Source organism: Rhinatrema bivittatum, chromosome 11, assembly GCF_901001135.1.
Source record: "Rhinatrema bivittatum chromosome 11, aRhiBiv1.1, whole genome shotgun sequence".
Classification (NCBI taxonomy): domain Eukaryota; kingdom Metazoa; phylum Chordata; class Amphibia; order Gymnophiona; family Rhinatrematidae; genus Rhinatrema; species Rhinatrema bivittatum.
This window is the reverse complement of record NC_042625.1, coordinates 92,334,526-92,353,338: the sequence shown is the minus strand read 5'-3', so window position 1 is coordinate 92,353,338 and position 18,813 is coordinate 92,334,526. Positions and strand designations below refer to the sequence as shown.

Genomic DNA, 18,813 nt, shown 5'->3' with positions numbered 1-18,813 from the left:
AGGAGTTTTCAGGCATTTTTAGCGCGTTTTAACCTTTTACTTATATTGCTTTTACTTTTTAGCTTTTGGTAATTTTATAGTTTTTTAAAAAATCTAGATTTTTAGCTATATTTATAATATAATAATTGTATTTTTCTATTTTCCCCCCTTTTTTTTACTGTGATAAATTGTGAACGGTTGAGATAGACCTGTCCGCATAACGGTATATACAACTGTTTAAATAAATAAATAAAATAAATATTCAGCTGTATTTCGGAAAGCAGTGTGGCCCTGAAACTAGAACATGAAGCTATAAAAGTGGAGGTGGCGAACTGCTCCAAATCCCACTGCCAGTGCCCTCAGTTTGTTGGCAATGGTGGGGCCAGAAAAGGAAGACGGTTTCTCAGCTACCAGTTAAGGACCCCCCCTAACTTGTGCAAAACTGGCCTGTAGAAGCCTTTGGGCTTTCAGCTGTGATGCTCCCGAAATCTGGAATGAGCTTTGCCTTGGATAGTCCTATGTCACTTTCTGGAAGAAAGCAAAGGCCTTCCCTCAACCTGACTGCTAATAAGGGAGCAATATCCTCTACACCGAGACTGATTAAGTGACAACCACACATGACCCTAGAACATAGGGGCCACTTGCACGTCTGGTAATCATCCTTATTTGGTTGTAACCCGCTTTGAGACCATTTTTAACAAAGGCGGAATATCGAATGCTTGGAAACAATTATTGAATTAAATATGGATGGCAGAATAAAAACAGAACTATTTAAAAAATCGAGTCCTATCGTACTTCTCCACGCCTCCTTTAAGCGCCGCCTGCCTCACTCAGCGGCTCTCAACTTCAGTCCTGAGGGCTGCAAAGGGTTTCAAGGTAACCAAGCTATGCAAATTGCTTGTGTTCTTTGGCCAGATGCATGCAAACACAGCTGATGAATATTCATCGTGGGGACGCTGAAAGCCAGATCCGAATGCGGATCTTTGCTGAGAACCTCTGGCAACCTGAACATTTTCAAGAGTTGAATGCATGGGTTCTTGGCTTCTTTCAGGAGTGGCAGTTGAAAACATTCATGCAAGCTAATGGGAAGGGGGATTCTTTACAACAGCCTCACTAATCTTAAGAACATAAGAAAATGCCATACTGGGTCAGACAAAGGGTCCATCAAGCTCAGTATCCTGTTTCCAACAGTGGCCAATCCAAATCACAAGGTTCCTGGCAAGTACGCAAACATTAAATAAATTTCAAGCTACTACTGATTATTAATTAATAGCAGTTTATGGACTTCTGCTCTAGGAACTTATCCAAACCTTTTTTAAACCCAGTTACACTAACTGCCCTAACCACATCCTCTCGCAGTGAATTCCAGACCTTAAATATGTGCAGTGTGAAAAAGAATTTTCTTCGATTTGTTTTAAATGACCTACTTGCTAACTTCATGGAATGCCCCCTAGACCTTCTGTTGAAAGAGTAAATAACTGATTTACATTAACTTGTTCAAGTTCTTTCATGATTTTGTAGATTTCTATCATATCCCCCCCCCCCCCCCCCTCCTTTGTCTCTTCTCCAAACTCCAAAACTTCTCCCTAACTTCCTTAGCCTTTCCTCATAGGGCAGCCGTTCCATGGCCCTTATCATTTTGGTCGCCCTTCCCTGCATTTTCTCCAGTGCAGCTATACGTTTTTTGAGATGCGGCGATCAGAATTGCTCACAGTATTCAAGGTGTGATCTCACCATGGAGTGATACAGAGGCATTATGACATCCTCAGTTTTATTTGCCATTCTCTTCTTAATAATTCCTAACATTCTGTTTTCTTTTTTGATTGCCACAGCTCACTGGGCCGATGATTTCAATGTGTTATCCACTATGATGCCTAGATCTCTTTCCTGGGTGGTAACTCCTAAGATAGAACCTAACATCATGCAACTACAGCAAGGATTATTTTTCCCTTAATGCATCACTTTGCACTTGTCCACATTACATTTCATCTGCAATTTGCATACCCAATCTTCCAGTTTTGCAACGTCCTCCTGCAATTTATCACAATCTGCTTATGATTTAACTACTCTGCATAATTTTGTGTCATCCGCAAATTTGATACCCTCACGTGTCATACCTTTTTCTAGATCATTTATAAATATATTGAAAAGCACCGGTTCAAGTACAGATCCCTGAGGCACTCCACTGTTTAACTTTTCCCACTGTGAAAACAGACCATTTAATTCTACTCTCTGTTTCCTATCTTTTAAACAGCTTGCAATCCACAAAAGGACATCATCTATCCCATGACGTTTTAGTTTTATTTATTTATTTGTGGTTTTTTATATACCGAAGTATAGCGTTTTGCCTTCACTCCGGTTTACAGGATAACAACGTAATACATACAAATAACTTATAACTGTATTTAACATTCATATAGTATAACTTTATTTAACATATTAGAAGAGAAATTTATATGAAAGAGGTAATCTTTTAGTTTTAGTTTTAGTTTTCTTAGAAGCCTCTCATGCGGGACTTTGTTGAACTCCTTCTGAAAATCCAAACATGACACATCTACTGGTTCACCTTTGTCCACATGTTTATTCACTCCTTCAAAAAAATGTAGGAGATTTGTGAGGCAAGACTTCCCTTGGGTAAATCCATGCTGGCTGCATCCCAAACCATGTCTATCTAATTGTTTTGTGATTTTATTCTTTATAACAGTTTCCACAATTTTCCCCAGTGCTGAAGTCAGGCTCACTGGTCTACAGTTTCCCGGATCATTCCTGGAGCCCTTTTTAAATATCAGGGTTTACATTGCCCATCTTCCAATCTTCAGGTATTACAGATGATTTTTATGATAGGTTACAAATTAATTGAAATAGGTTGAAATTTTATGTTTTATTTTTTTTCAGATCCCTGGGGTGTAACCATCCAGTCCAGGTGATTTGCTACTCTTCATTTCATCAGTCTGGCCTACTGCATCTTTAAGGTTCCCCATGATTTGGTTCAGTTCATCTGAATCATCACGCTTGAAAACTGTCTCCAGACTGGGTATCTCCCCAACATCCTGTTCAGTAAACACTGAAGCAAAGAATTCGTTTAATCTTTCCACAATGGCCTTATCTTCCCTAAGTGCACCTTTATCTCCTCATTCTTCTAACAGTCTAACTGACTCCCTCACAGGCTTTCTGCTTTGGATATATTTAAAAAGGTTTTTATATTGGTGGCTGTGGGGATTATCATGGTCACACAGTAACATGATGGAGGTAGGAAAAACACCAATTTGCCTATTTGGTCTGCCCAGTTTATTCCTGCCAAGAATATATAATCAACTGCCCAGCATAGAGCATGAACACCTGTCAAGGATCCTCTGTGCTTATCCCATTCCCTCTTGAAGTATGAAGTTACTGTTTTAGCCTCAACCTTGAAATCATCAGATATAATTACCCTAAGGTCTCTTTCCTGCTTTTTGGGCATCAGTATCTCCCCAGCCCACCACTATCTTGGATTTATGCATCCCAAATGCCTAACTCCACATTCTTCAGTCATGCAACTTAATCTGCCAAGCAATCAACTGAATCTTGAGCTTTCATCTATCACTTCTCATTCTGTCTCCTTCCTCAAAGACATCCATAAGAAAGGCAAACAAACGTCTCCTCCTAACCCCTCACAGAGATATTGGACAGAACTGGCACCAGGACAGATCCCCGAGGCATTCCACTGTGGCCTAAGGTTCTGGCAAGGAGTAAGCTCTGGGAGCCCTTTAAGCTTTATCTCCCCAAAAGCGAAGAACTGCAGGTCATTTCTGAATTCTGGAGACCTGTTTACACTGCGTTGGGATACCTCTTCCCTCTTCTCCAGGGAGCCATCATCTTGTTTTCCTGCCTTTCTGATCCTAGTGATGTTGCCACAGCAGCGGCTCATTAGCAGAATGACGAGGCTCATCCCAGAAGTAGTAATGGCACCCAGGGGAGGTGGCGTGCGGGGCCAGCTGGTTGCTATGGAAACTTTGTGCGGTTTGGTCTCTCTTAGGTGAAGCCAATGAAGTTGAAAACATGTGTCATGGCATGAAGGGTGCAGTGCTTGTGTGTGTTTGGTTGCTAAGCTCAATCTGTCTGGCCTTGCCTGTAACAAGAACTATAGGAGTCTACTTTTCGGGATGCACACGCGTGCTTTTGTATGTCCTTCCTACCTCCGCTCAGCCCTCGTAACCATAGGCGCCCGCTTTCCAGGCGCTTGAGCACGCCCAATATTTAGCAAGCTCCTTCACCGTGTCTAAGGAGGGGTAATTTGTGTTGAGTTTGGCACCCTCGATCGTTTTGGCTCCTATATTCATAGCAACAGTGCTCAGCCAGGGGCCACAGACCATGGCTCCCTCTGGAACCCGGCTAATGTGGACCCTGTATCCAGCCACTAGGGGTTGCTGTTGCGTGACGGTAGAGACCGCCTTCCCTCCCCGTAGCACTCCCAGCCCCAGCCGGCCCGAGGAGCAAAGTCCTGGCTCAAAATCAAACTCAGGTCCCTCCACATGGCAGCACTTGCTAATGAACCATTCCCTGATCCAGCCCATATTAAAGTCACGATTTCCACTGTATTTGAAAACTTTTGCAACACCGTAGCAATAAAAAAATTAATGCCCTGACTCAGTCATGACACCTCGGCTCTGGTGTTATTCAGTGAAATTAAATCAAATAAAGGCCAACTAGTCCCTGTGCTTAGGCAGAAGCATCTCCAGCCTAAAATTCCCAAAGCAAGTCAGTCATTTGCTTCTCTATCCAGTGTACACAGTCAGCTGCCGTCTTTCATGACGACCCGCCTGGAGCACAGAGCTGGAAGATACTAATCTCCTTTATTTCCTTCTTAACCAGGAAATGCTTGACAAAAATGTCACCGTGCCAGCGTCAGCACCACAAGATCAACTTGTCTGGACTGCATTGTGCCTAATGTGCAAATGCAAATAGTGATCCACCGAGAGGAAAGCAACAAGCAGCAAAAACAGACTAACGGTTTTACTGAGGCCTAAGGCCCAGGACATTATTTGAGCGTCAGAGAGACTTTTGAGTTCCCAAAGACAACGCATCAACTGCTCTTTGCCTGAAAACCTTTACTGGTATTCTGGATTAGGGAATGAAAGTTGAAAACAAAAACGGTTAAATATATAAAGATTTATCATCATTAGTAAGAAAAGCTGAGACTCCTATGTGACCCTCTCTCATCGCACCACTTTAACCATATCCCCCCTTTAGCTGATCAAGAAAACCCACGTTCAAAACGTCTAACAAGAAAAACAGTGAAGATACAACTTCTCCAGGTCCTGAAAAGCAGGCAGGTGGAGTAACTTTCTCTCCCTGTACGTTGAGAAGTCCCAGCCTCGGCGGTTGGTGGCACCATAATGAAGTCACCGGGGATGTGTGCGGTAAATCTTTTTTTCCCTTTTGCTGTCTAAGGAGAAAACAGAGAGTTCCTCTTGGAGATAATAACAGCTTAGACTTCATTAATTGCCACGGTCCCCAGCCAATGCGTGGAAAATGGAACCAGCAACGGCCCTGAGAAGGGCGCTGCTCTGCCAGGAGGCTGCAGTCTCTTATAGAGGTATAATAAATATACCGGGCACTCTCAGAATATTTACCAGGCATATAATGGCAATATTTGGGCCCAGAGTGAGGATGAACAAGAGATGATATGGCTCCAGGAGGGATGTGCTTAATCCTCTCCAGGAAGTAGGGTTCAGGATATCCATCATGAATATGCATGAGATACATCTGCATACATTGGAGACCCCATCTTTCTCATGCATATTCATTGTGGCCACCCTGAAAACCCGACTGGCTGGATGCACCTCCAGGAGAGGGTTGGGAAGCACCGGCCTAATCCCCAAAGCGATGAGGAAAGAGGAGGAGACGTGGAAGGGAGACAGTGGTAAAACGATAACTTTGGTCAACCTACAGAGGGATCATGACTAGGTCACGCCACTTTTTTGTCCTTATCACTTCTTCCCTTGCTTCCGCTCTTGAGGCGGGAAGGGTGGGTTGTTTGCAATGTTGCAACTTCCCAATCCGGTTCCTACCACTGTCGCAGTAACAATGGCAGGAAAAAAAAAATTGGCTCATCCGTTCTGCCCAGATATAATCCTTGTGCTTTGGGCAGATGAGCAGATGACTTCTCCTCATCCCCATGTCTTTTACGTGACCTCTCAACCCCTTTCCTACCGCTGCCTTCCATATCCGTCCCAAGCGTGCCCAGAATCTGGTAACGCACTGGTCTCCACCTCCTCGGGCCTTGTCATCTTCCTTTTTAATTCTTACATCCAGGGCCCCCTCCATGTTTTCTAATAATCCAGACAGCCACCAAAACTAGTGTAAGCCCTGGGCTGATAGTCCACAGTCTTCCCATGATGCAAATGCTGCTCGAGTGTCCAAAATTCCCTGGGGTGGGGGGGGGGGGGGGAGATCATTCTTCTAGGCCCTATGCATTGATTTAAGTCAAATTCCCCTTTACGGTTCATTGTATGCAGCACTGATGATCTATTGATTGTAAACAGCAGCAATAATCACTCGGAAGACTTTTATGGTTTCCAACGTGACTTTTACTTTTGAATTTTGAACTTGGTGGAAAACGTCTTTAGAGCCTTAGCGATCGCCGGCACATGAAGTACAAGTTCCAAGGTTTTCTTCCAAGACATTTGTGACCTTTGTTTCTACTTCAGTTTCTTCTGATATTCATTGAATGCCAATTGTCCAATTTACTTATTCTCCCGTCCAATCAGGTGATAGTATCCACTCCCTTCCAATTGACGGAAATATTTCACAAGTCATTTTGGTGTATTTCTTGGAAAAATCCCAGTTTTCCTACCTCTCCTGAGGTTCTTCTCACTTTTCATCCATCCTGCCGGTGGTACCTGAGGTCTTATTCCTCTTCTCCCATTATCTCCTGGAGATTGCAGTGAACTTCAAAGTTTCCTTCCATTTCATTCCTTCTCCCCGTGGATGACTCCTATGTCATGCCAAGGTCCTCTCACAGTGAAAGGTACCTTCCTCTTAATGTGGAACATATCTGAGTCCCTGGATCCTGGGGAACTCAGCACAAATCAAAAGGAAAGGAGCACTCCATAAATTAAGAAAACCAAGGAACTCCAGTGGGAAGGGTGGAAAACATCCCCCTCAGGCAAAGGAAGAGGTCTCCAAAACCAAGGTCCTCAAATGAGTAAAGGTAGTCCATCTCTATTTCTAACCCAGGTCGCAAGCACAGAGACCCCAGAGTCCTTTTCTCTGCAAAACTAAAAACCCATTGGGAAGAGCAATGAACATGCTGGATCTAGAAGGGTGAAATCATGTTCCCACGCCTCAAGATGGTGGTAGAGGTTTATAAACGCTTCCACCTGGGGCAGATAAACTCACACCACCGCTAACTCTGTTCCTTCCTCCAAACAGGAATCCACTGGATTCTCTACACTAGCAAAGCCATTGTCCAAAGCATCCAGCCTCCATGTTCTTCGAAGTTTGGGTTTTACTCATGGTCACCCCATGCAGGTCACCCCAAAACCTTCTTGGAAGCCTGATGCAGCCGTACCCCTGCTGCCAGTGTTGTAACCACCGCTTCATGCAGGCTGCTCCAGTGCCTTCTTGGAAGCCTGATGCAGTCTTGCTACCGCTGTTTGCTTGTTATTTTTCCTTTTCTGATTTATGGAGTGCCATTTCCTTTCTACTTTTCTCTGGTTTGTGGATGATACTTGTGTACAGCCCCAAGGCAATGCAAGATGCGCTGAGAGCTGTGCTGTTCTTTGGGTCAGGCAACAGCAACGTGACAACAGCATGAACTGAACGCCATTTTCCCCTTATGCTAGATTTCCTTCTGCAATCCACCTCGCATGGCGAGATCCACCTTACTGAGCAGTGAGCTACCACGCTGAACATTAGGTCTCTCCGCAGTATAACAGAAGCCCATGTTAGAAAGTTCCAAACTGACAGCTCAACCCGAAGTTTCTCCTTCTTCCAGACTCTTTCCATGTTTGACACCTTCTACACCGAGCTAGCGACTGAGGTTTTCAGACTACGAAGGTTTCTGCTAACATCTGAAGGAGGGTGCTGGGTGGTGCCATCGTTTGATAATTCTTATGTTTCTCCAAAGTCCAGTTAAAGGTTTCACAGCCCACAGAGGATTCAATTGTCCCCAGGACCACTGTGGCGGCTGCCACAGCTCTGCATGGCTTATAGTGAAGTGAAACAGTTCTGCCATTGGTGACATCACTATTCCGAAAAAGGTGCTTTCTACACCGGCAGAACAAAGTCCAACACAAAACTCTTGAAAAACTAAAATAGTTACTGCCACCATAATCTAACACTGCACAGGTGAGCAGTGTCAAAATTAAAAATGCTTAACAGAAACCTCATTCAGAGTCAGACATGTGCAGTCATTTCAGGCTGGGTGTGATAGTTTAGATTACATCTGCAAGGAAGCAGATCAAAGAACCAAGCACTTCCACAAACTGTGGGGAGTCCCTTCCTCCTTCCCCCGAATGATTGGAAACTTTGAAAATGCTTTTGGGACACAAGGTCAGAATTTGACCTTGGCAAGGTGGGGATATGCAGGTGGACAAATCCTCAGCAGATTCGATACCAGCTCTTTCTTGGACCCTGCCATGTGGTGCTGAAGGGGGGAGGGGCACATGCAGGGTTACACATGAAATCTCTAATGTAACCCAGTCACCCTTTCAGAGTCTGCATTTCTGAGCTCCAAATGGGTGGGATGGGGGCGAGGGATATCAAACATCGTAGAAAAGCAAAGCCAACAAAAACGTTTCACCATTTCATGCATTCAGAATTGTATCTGATACAGTGTGCACGGTAAAGAAAGCCCAGGGAAACATAATGCAAGCTGTTTGTAACAATGTGTGTGCTGTCTTGTTTTCTAAAGTTTTTCTGTTAATGTTGAATTGTACTCTCCATGTAGCAAAAAGCCAGCCTTTTATACCCTACTAACAAGGCTTGCACAATTAGTTACAGTAGAGGGTATTACCGTATGTACACACACACACACACATATATTATCAGTACAGATAAATGCTTATGGACCATCACTGCATGGAGTTACAGGGTCACCCGTAGCTCTTAAAACAAAAAAGATCTATCAGAAGTGGGATCACAAGCCAATGAATTCACCATTCATACATCACAAGTGCAATAAGCCACAACATGTATGTGACATGTTTCATCCCTTCAAGCGATTTTTTTCCATGTATGGACTGTGCAGTGCCCAGTGGCACAGAAAGGCTATGCGAAAGGCGATCTATTGTACAGATGTGACTTTTAGGCAAAAACATCTGCACACACAAGTACAAAATACACATAGGTAAAAATTTACAGGCATGCCTATATAATGATACTATAGAAAATGACATCTGTACAGTATATTTGCCATTCACAAACCTGTCCTGTGCCAGATGTGGACAAGTTTGAAGAGCTGTGAATTCTCATTTCTTTCCCAGCACCCAGTCAAAGAGGTCTGTCTTTCCCTCTGATGAAAATAAATGATGGAGAGAGAAAGCTGGAAGCCTTCCAGTGTCTTCCTAGTGCAGTAATATTCTATATTTCAGTGGCTTTCCCTACAGATTCACCCATCACCTCAGGCAGGACTGCAATTCTGTATAAGTGCTTATGCCCTTTTGCTTGTCTGTATGTCTTAAAACTCTAATTTCAGCAAAGACAAACATTAATAATTAGCAGAGCAAATAAGATCTGGTAGAATGAGAGGTGAAAATAAAACGCTCCAGTCACCTGAATACTAGGAGAGTAAAGAGAAACATCAGTGACTTACCCGATGTGCACCGTTAGCTGTGCGTGAGAGACTGAATCGCAGGCTGCCTCTGGTACCCAGGGGCTTGCGCAGCTGCCCCACCCCTCAGTCTGGCAGAGACCCAAACCAGGACTGCTCAGAGGTGTGCGCGTCTGACGCCCAGGTAAGAAAAAACAAATGGATGGAACCGGCTCAAGGAGGCAATATTGCCCTTGTGTGGTTCACTCGTGAGACCCCCGCCTCAGGTTTTGGGTTTAGCTCGAGGCCTTACCGTCGTAAGCACATGGAAAGGAAGCAGTTCAGAGGGTCTGTCACAGCGGTAACAATGCAAGATGGTAAATGTCAGCAGATAGTGACCTATTCAGCCTTCCCCTCTACTTCTCTACCAGCACCAGGTTTCCCCTGAGCTCTCAACCCTGCTCCTACCACTGCCCTCTATAACTGATTCAGTTCTAAAACAGGGCTGGCGCCCACCACCTCTGCTTCTTACGAGGCCCCATATTTACCTTAAAGCTTTGTAATAACCCTGGCCGCAGAGCCTGCTGCACAAACCCCCCCTAAGGAGCCCAACATGTACTCGCTGGAAGAGAGAAAGCAAAAGGCAGGCAAGGATGGAGCCAAATACTTTACAGGTATCAAGAAAATACGAGGAGGCGGCGTTTTAAATTTAAAAGAAATGCATTCAAGCACAAGGGCTCATGACCTCTACGGAGGATGCCTCAAAGGAAATCCTTCTTTACCAAGAGGGTGGTGGTTCTGGAATCCCCTACCAGAAAAGCTTAGCCAGCGACCAAAGCCAAGAACGATACAGAGGGCAGTGGTAAGAGCAGGCGGAGAGTAGCACTAGGTGAAGGGAACATGAGGGGGGTGGGGAGCAGGGTTAGTTCTGTAAGGGATTTTTATTTTACATGGGTTTTTTGATATTTAAAGTTCATGTAAAGAAAGCAGCATTTTTATTGTAGCAGCATAAAATATACAATGGCTTTATATATGGTAGGTATATAGTATATATATAGGATGGTTATATATACACGGTAGATGTTGTTTTAAGTTTCTGGTATAACAGAGTAAATCACTCTTGTTACAGAGGCTATGAAATAGACCTTATGTCCAGCTCAAAGTTAATTTCAACTTCTCAAATGATTGGCCAGTAACTACCCAGCCTAAAGTAGTAATTCAGCCAGTTTATTTAATGCTGTCAGGAGGGCATAATGATGTCACAGTCTCTCACACTCCGCCGCAGTCGCGTCGTCCTTCTGGAGAATTAGGGTCGTCTCAGCATGGAGAGTAGCCAGCTGGACTTCTGGTAGGCAAATGATAGGTTAACGCCACAGTCTCAGAGTGGCAGACCCAGAACTTACAGATGCCTATATGTTGTCCTGGATGTATATAAATCTAGTCTTTTCTCTTCTCAGGACTTCATATAGATGCATATGATCTGAAAGTTAATATGGACTGGATGTTACCACAATTCACTGGCATGGGATTGGTGGGATTCTGATAGGACTTCATTTTAGCTGGTATGTATGTGCACATTAGCATAAGTTAAAAAAAAATGTTTTTTTTTTGCCTTGAAAAAGCAAACCAAAAGAAGTGAATGTTTATTGTCTCATCCAATTGGCCCAGTTCTCACAGTTTTAGTATTCTGTATTTATGCAATATATATTTAAGAAATAGTATTTCTATATGCTGTAAGCTGCTTTGGGCAGTCCTGTGGGACTGAAAAGGCAGGATTTAAGTGTAAGAGTAGAGTAGAAGCAGTGCCAAGACTGGTACATTCTCAGATATAAATAGGGTAGTAGGGAGGGAGCAGGAGGGGGACAAAGTTTGCAGCTTGGGCTGCAGGCTGACTTGGCTACACTGTCCAGCTAAGGACAAAAGGAGAAGGAGCGATATTCTGCAACTGGTCAAACCTATAGAGCTGATAACTGTGAGAACTGGACCAATTGGATGAGACAATAAACATTCACCTCTTTTGGATTGCTTTTTCAAGGCAAAAAAAAAGTTATTTTTTTAAAACTTATGTTAATGTGTTCCTCTCGCCTTTACAGATTGGTGAACTGGGAAGCTGTGATATTGCTTGTCATCAGAAAATACCCAGATCAGTCCAGACTGCTGGGTTAGGCCTCCCTTCCAGCAGATGGAGACAAAGAAAAATAATCTGCTTTCTGACTTATCAAAAGGATCAACTTGGCAACTTTTTAACAGTTAAAGTGGAGAAATCAAGAGGTGGATGCCACCAGTCTATGGCTCTCTCTTTAAAATGCATCAGTTCACTCTATCAGCTCATCCCTTTTATCTACAACCTACAAAGACATAGGAAATAAATGTATTTAAAAAGATGCTAATCACTTTACAGATGTCAATAAATCGCCCAAATAAATACATTCACACACTGAATCATCAACATCCAACAAACAAGTCTAAAAATTACCCATTAGCTCTGAAGAAGTTGGGTCAGCTGCCGAAGGAACCCGTGCAGGATCTCCAAAGCTGATGCACAATGTCTTCTTCCGATAATGCTTGTTGGTACTGCATGTGAGAGTCCAGGTTTCTCGAGGAACAGACCTGGATGCTAGAACCCTGCTCCACCCTAAACGTTCATCTGAGGTCAGCTGGGCCTGGTCAGGGGTTAGTTTTACATAGAACAGTTTTTTCATGCAACCATGCCTTACCTCTATCTTTACTAATTAGACAAAATGGAAGGGAAACAGCTCACTGCCCCATTCAAGGGTGAATTCTCTAGACTGTTGCACAACTGGTGAGCCATTTCCAATTCTTTTTGCATCAGAGGTGAACCTTCAGGAATATGAAACCTAGCAAAGCAGAAACCATCTGTGCAGGCACCCCACCACTTAACAAGCAGAGGTGATGGGGAACACATGTTACAGAGAACAGAAAGATGAGTTATTGCCAGGAAGAGAGTTTGGGGGTTTACACTTGTCTTTAAAGAAGCAGTACAACAAGACTGCGCAACATGTTAATTTGCCAACTTCTGATGGTCTTCTTCCTAGGTCTCCTTTCCTTTTGATAGCAATATATTTTTTAGAATATTAGGTGTGTACTTTTTTTTTCTGGTCACATCACACACCCTGTGCAGGGCTGCATCCACCCTTCACAGCTCTAGGAAAATTGGTTCTTACCTGCTGATTTTCATTCCTGAAGTACCACGGATCAGTCCAGACAAGTGGGTTTATTCATCCCTACCAGCAGATGGAGGCAGAGAACAAAACTTTGAGGCACTGCTACATAACTGAGAGTGTCACCTGCAGTCCCGCAGTATTGACCTGTACCCAAGCCAAGATGACTACCTTAAATCCCAATAAAGCTGGGACAAACAGATACTTAAAGATTGGAGGCCCCTGAAAACTAGGCCCTCTTAACCTAATAGAATGCACATCTCAAACTATGTGCATTTCTCATTATTCTGAATATATATCAGCTCAGCAACATCCAGAAGCAAGGAAGTCTTTCGCAAAATGGGGAAGGTCTCTGGACTTATCCGTGGTACTTTAGGAACGAAAATTAGCAGGCAAGAACCAATTTTCCTTTCCTGTTCGTACCTTAGATCAATCCAGACAAGTGGGAGGTACCCAAGCCCCTCTCTATTCTGAGCCGGAACTCGAAAGACCCGCACGCAACACATTTTCACCAAAAGACACCTCCTCCAGCGTCTGCACATCCAAGTGGTAATGTTTGGTAAAAGTGAGAAGACCACGTTGCCACACGACAAATCGCCTGCAGAGAAAGCAGTTGACTCTACACCCATTAGGTTGCCTGTGCCCTAGTGGAATGCGTTTTCAACCCCTCCAGCACCGACCAGCCCTTACAGATATAAGCTGAAGCTACTGTCTCTTTCAGCCATTCTGTAATAATGCCCTTGGACACCTTATTTCCCTTCTTAGCACCACTGAACAGGACAAACAAATGATCAGATCTCCGAAAGGCATTCGTCACCTTAAGATATCACAAAACCATTCTGCTCACATCTGACAAGTGAAGCTTCCTCGCCATAGGAGCATCCATAGACAAATTCGGAAAGGCTGGTAACTCAATCACCTGATTGACGTAAAAGGAAGAAACCACCTTAGGCAAATAGGAAGGAACCATCCATAAAGAAACCCTCTCCTCCAAAAAAATGCAGGAAGGGGTCCCTACACAATAAAGCTTGCAGCTCAGAAATTCTTCTAGCTGAACCATATGCACCAGGAAAACAGCCTTCAGGTTAAGTCCTTTAGAGAAGCCCTCCTAACCAGTTCAAAGGAAGTACCACACTGCTCCCAAAGAACAAAGTTCAGATTCCAAGCTGGACAAATCTTCTGAACCGAAGGACGCAAATTTTTGACACCCCCCCCCCCCCCCCCCGAAGAAATGAACCATATCCAGATGAGATGCCACATAAGAACATAAGAAATTGCCATACTGGGTCAGAACAAGGGTCCATCAAGCTAAGCATCCTGTTTTCAACAGTGGCCAATCCAGGCTACAAGTACCTGGCAAGTACCCAAACACTGAGTAGATCCCATGCTACCTCTTCCAGCAATAGCAGTGGCTATTTCCCAAGTCAACCCAATCAATAGCAATCAATGGACCTCTCCTCCAAGAACCTATCCAAACCCTTTTTTAAAACCAGTTACTCTAACCACATCCTTTGGCAACAAATTCCAGAGCTTAATTGTGCATTGAGTGAAAAAGAACTTTCTCCAAAAGAGTAAATTACCGATTCACATTTACCCGTTCTAGACCTGATTTTAAAGACCTCTATCATATCCCCCCTTCAGTCGTCTTTTCTCCAAGATGAACAGCTCTAACCTCTTCAGCCTTTCCTCATAGGGGAGCTGTTCCATCCCCTTTATCATTTTGGTTGCCCTCCTCTATACCTTCTCCAGTGCAACTATATCTTTTTTGAGATGCGGTGACCAGAACTGTACACAGTACTCAAGGTGCAGTCTCACCATGGAGTGATATAGAGGCATTATGACATTTTCTGTTTTATTCATCATTCCCTTCCTAATAATTCCTAACATTCTATTTGCTTTTTTTGACTGCTGCAGCACATTGAACCCTACCTCAAAGGGAATCTAAGGCTGCCACCCGAACCCGAAGGGAATTATGGGCCAAACTCTTAGATAAGCCGCTTTGCAAAAATGTTAGAACCTGCGGGACATACACTTTCAAAGGCTGCACCTTGATCTGCAAATACCAGGTTGCATAGGCTCTCCACACTCGGACATAAGCCAAAGTCATGGAAGACTTCCTTGCCTGAAGCAATCAAAGGCTCTGAATAACCTTTTAAGTGGAGCCATTGCCTCTCAAAAGCCAAGCTGCTAGACAGAAGCGATCCTCCCAGTCTGAAAATACGGGTCCCTGTTGCCACAACCCTGACAGACAGGCCAAACGAACGGGACTGTTTACCGCTAGACGAAGAAGGTCCACAAACCATGGCCGGCACGGCCACTCGGGCGCCACCAGAATCACCCTGCCTGGATAAATCTCAATGCGTTCGACCTATGAAGAGCCACAGTGGAAACACATACAGCAACTGTGTCAGCCAAGGTTGAACTAGAGCTTCGATGGCCTTCGATCCGACTTCTCTTCTGCGACTGAAAAACCGATCCGTTTTTTAATTTCTCGGAATCGCGATGAGGTCCACCACTGGTCTGCCACACCTTGCCTGCAGCAAGGCAAAGGCAAGGTGTGGCCAACTCCCACACTGCCGGGTCCAGACGCTATCTGCTGAGGAAGTCCACCTGCACGTTGTCCACTCCAGCCGTAAGGGAAGCAGCTACCCTTATTAGATGTTTCCCCATCCATACAAACAGCTCTTGTGCCTCCAGCGCTACTAGACGACTCTTCGTTCTGCCCTGATGGTTGATGTACACCACCGACATCGGATTGTCTGAGAACACTCATACAGACTTGTCCCGAACGAGCTGGAGAAATGTCAAAAGGCTTCACACACTGCCCTGGTTTCCAGCCGATTGATGGACCAGGTCGCCTCCTCCGACGACCACTGACCTTGGGCCGATTTCCCTTGACAAATCGCCCCCCAGCCCAATAAACAGGCATCCATGGTGACTACTGCCCAGTCAGGCACTTCGAGGTCCATCCCTTTCTCCAAATTGTGCTGAGATAGCCTCCACAAGGGACTGGGCCTGGCCTCCACCTATAATGGCAACAGAAGCTGAAATTCCATGAGGAAGCCATGGAACCCAGACCTTCTGGAACAGATGGATCACTCTAGGATCAACTTCTTCCTGCACTGGAACCTCTCTGGGTCTGATAGGGGCTTATCCGCATCCAGAACTTCCTCTGGTGTACCCTGGAATCCTCTCCAGGGCCATCACCAGCACCCCTTGAGGACCCTCCGAAGCTTCCGAATTAGCGATGGATCTCTCTTTCGCCGAAGAACACCCAAAGCCTAAGCGATGGAGCGGCCCCTCCCCCCCCCGCCTTTCTCGCAGCTCTTAGCATGGTGCACTCTGAGAATGAAGCCCATGCTGTCAGCATAGTCTTGCTATCTACGCATCTGTGCAAACTGATGAGCTTCCCCACTTGTGGTCACCTGCTCCATCCTGCGGGCTTCTTAGCAGAATGGATGCAAGGGATCGAATGAGGACGTGGAGCACTCGGAGAGCATGTGGTCCTTTCTGCCTGGGGCCTGGGCCTTAGGTAGCACTGAGCAATGTGCAAGGAACCAGGTCTTCTGTGCGTAGCTTCGGAATGCCTCCTCCGGATCACTGGTATGCTCAGCGATCTCCTTATCTGGCTCTTCCCCACTCTACCGGTCCTCAGGTCCTACACTATTGGATAGAGAGTGGGGGGATGGTGCCCCTGACTTCCTCGACTCATCTGCCTTCTACTGCGAGGAGGCAAGATGACCGCCGCCTCACTCTCAACACTGGTGGCCTCGATGCAAGCACCCAAATAGCGGGTAAAACGCTTGTCCACTGCCACTGGGGAGCTGCATTCGCCCCTGGAAAAACCATCAGGGAAAGGAGTGCCTGCCCTCACACGCGCACCTGAATGCTGTCTCCCAACGCTCCGCCGCACCAAGCACCCACAATGCCGAGAAACCCTCCCGGATGCACACTGCATCGCCAGCAGTAAAACTCCTGGAACTCCGGTGTGCAGCTGCGGCCTCCCTCCTCACCCCGTTCCAGCACAGCCAACACTTCACACGCACTGGCAGACTACTCCCCCCTTTTTTTTTTTTCACTTCACAAACAAAAAAAGGGGAGGCAGTACACTTAAAACAAGACAATAGTGGGAATACTTCCCTGAGTCTTGTAGCCACGAACAGGTGAGGACCAGGAATCAGTGAGGGGGACCCAGAGGAACTGAGGAAGCTAGGACCCCTGGCTTTCAAGTCCTCTGATGGCTTCGGGCCGAGATAGCCAGGGATTTCCAACTCCCCGCTCGCCTGGCTTGACCTAAGGGATGGCCCATGAAGGAACCCAGCACCTTAGGGAGCCAAATCTATTTTCTTTCTTCTTTTCCTATATTTTTTTTTTAAGTCCAGACTGCAGGTTTGCACCTCTACCATCTGCTGGAGACACAGAAATACTGAGGGACTGCAGGTGGCACTCTCAGATATGTAGCTGTGCCTCAAAGTTTTGTCCTCTGCCTCCATCTGCTGGTAGGGATGAATAAACCTACTTGTCTGGACTGATCCATGGAATGAACAAGAAATGTATTTTTCCTGTCGGCCTGGGATTTTGCAGAGGAACAGAACAGCAGCACCTCAGTTTTACTTAGGTTTTTAATAAAAAGTGAAGAGGCCTAGCAATGTTTTTTGTTTTACTTTCAGAAATTAACATGTCCAAACTTTTACCAGCATTGTTCTTTTATATTTTTGAGTTTTATTTATAATTTCAAGCAGGTTTATTATATATTACATTTATAGACTGCCTTCCTTGAACAAAGTTCTACCCAGAGGATTACAGTACAAAATATCTAGAAATACAAAGTTACTGTAACAAATTCCCTCTACTCATCCATACCCTAGATTCCCCCCTCCCCTTGAGACATGGAAACATCTGGAAAAGACATTAAAAGGTGTCAAACACTCTCTGCTAGAAGAAAATCTCCTTAATGGGTGATTAATTCTGAAGAGAAATATCAGTGCCCCTCTCTTTCAGCAGCCCAGGACGACGAGTGCAAAGCTTTGCTCATGGTTTTACTTTATCAAAATGTGTTTTTTTTATTCTGTTACCATCCTTTCCCTTCGTGGCTCAGCCTCCCAGCACAAACAACCTGAAACGTGCAGAACAATTGAAAACGTGAATAAGCACGGGGAGCAAGCTGTATTCTAAACACCAAACAGTCTGTGCAAACACGGGAGGCATAGGCCGACGGTAATGGGAAACCAGAAGGGACAGAGGGGGTGGCAGGGGGTGGACACATGCCCTGTTTCTTAACACTTCCTCGAAGGGCCCGCTGTTTGCCACCGGCAGACAAGAAGCTGAGTGAGACCTAAGCTGGCAACTCTTATTGAGCATTTGGAGCTAAGGTACAGGTGGAGGTCAGCCACACTATTGGAAGCGGACTTACTCGTGCATATGCATTTTCACCTTCGTTATTCCTTCCGGAAGCTTTTCATGGACGTTGTGTTTTATATGTATTGTCTGTTATTTTAATTTGTTTGTATCTGTGTAATCCTCATTGATACGTTGGAAACGTGGAACATAAAAGATTGGAATACATAAAATAAAATCTAACAATGGCCCCAATATGAATGACAAAGGGAATTAAAGATCTCCTTTGCACAGAGATGGGAAAACCTGAAATATACGCAGTTGAAATGTTTTACCAAACCTTGCAGGCATAAAGCTCTCATTTAGCACTGACTTCCTGTTTAGTGGATTGACTGATGGCAGAATTTGTTTATTCAGTTTTTGCATCCCCTCAATTCGGGGGATTTTAATCTCTGTCCTGAAGAGATTTACACCTGGGCTTGATTGTTTATTCATGGCTGAGAAATTATAATTCTCAGCATGTGAAGTGACAAACTGCACGAGAAACAGAAAACGAAAGCAAGCCCCCGAACGAACCGCATC

General features: G+C 44.8%; 1 protein-coding gene across 1 annotated transcript in view; it reads right to left on the bottom strand.

Moving 5' to 3' along the window:
• Positions 1 to 9,791, bottom strand: part of LOC115073455 (integumentary mucin C.1-like) — a 29,609-nt gene extending 19,818 nt beyond the window's left edge. The window contains exon 1 of the mRNA XM_029571887.1: positions 9,776 to 9,791. The gene's annotated coding sequence lies outside the window, so the exon portion shown is untranslated. The remainder of the gene's footprint in view (positions 1 to 9,775) is intronic.
• Between the last annotated feature and the right edge of the window lie 9,022 nt (positions 9,792 to 18,813).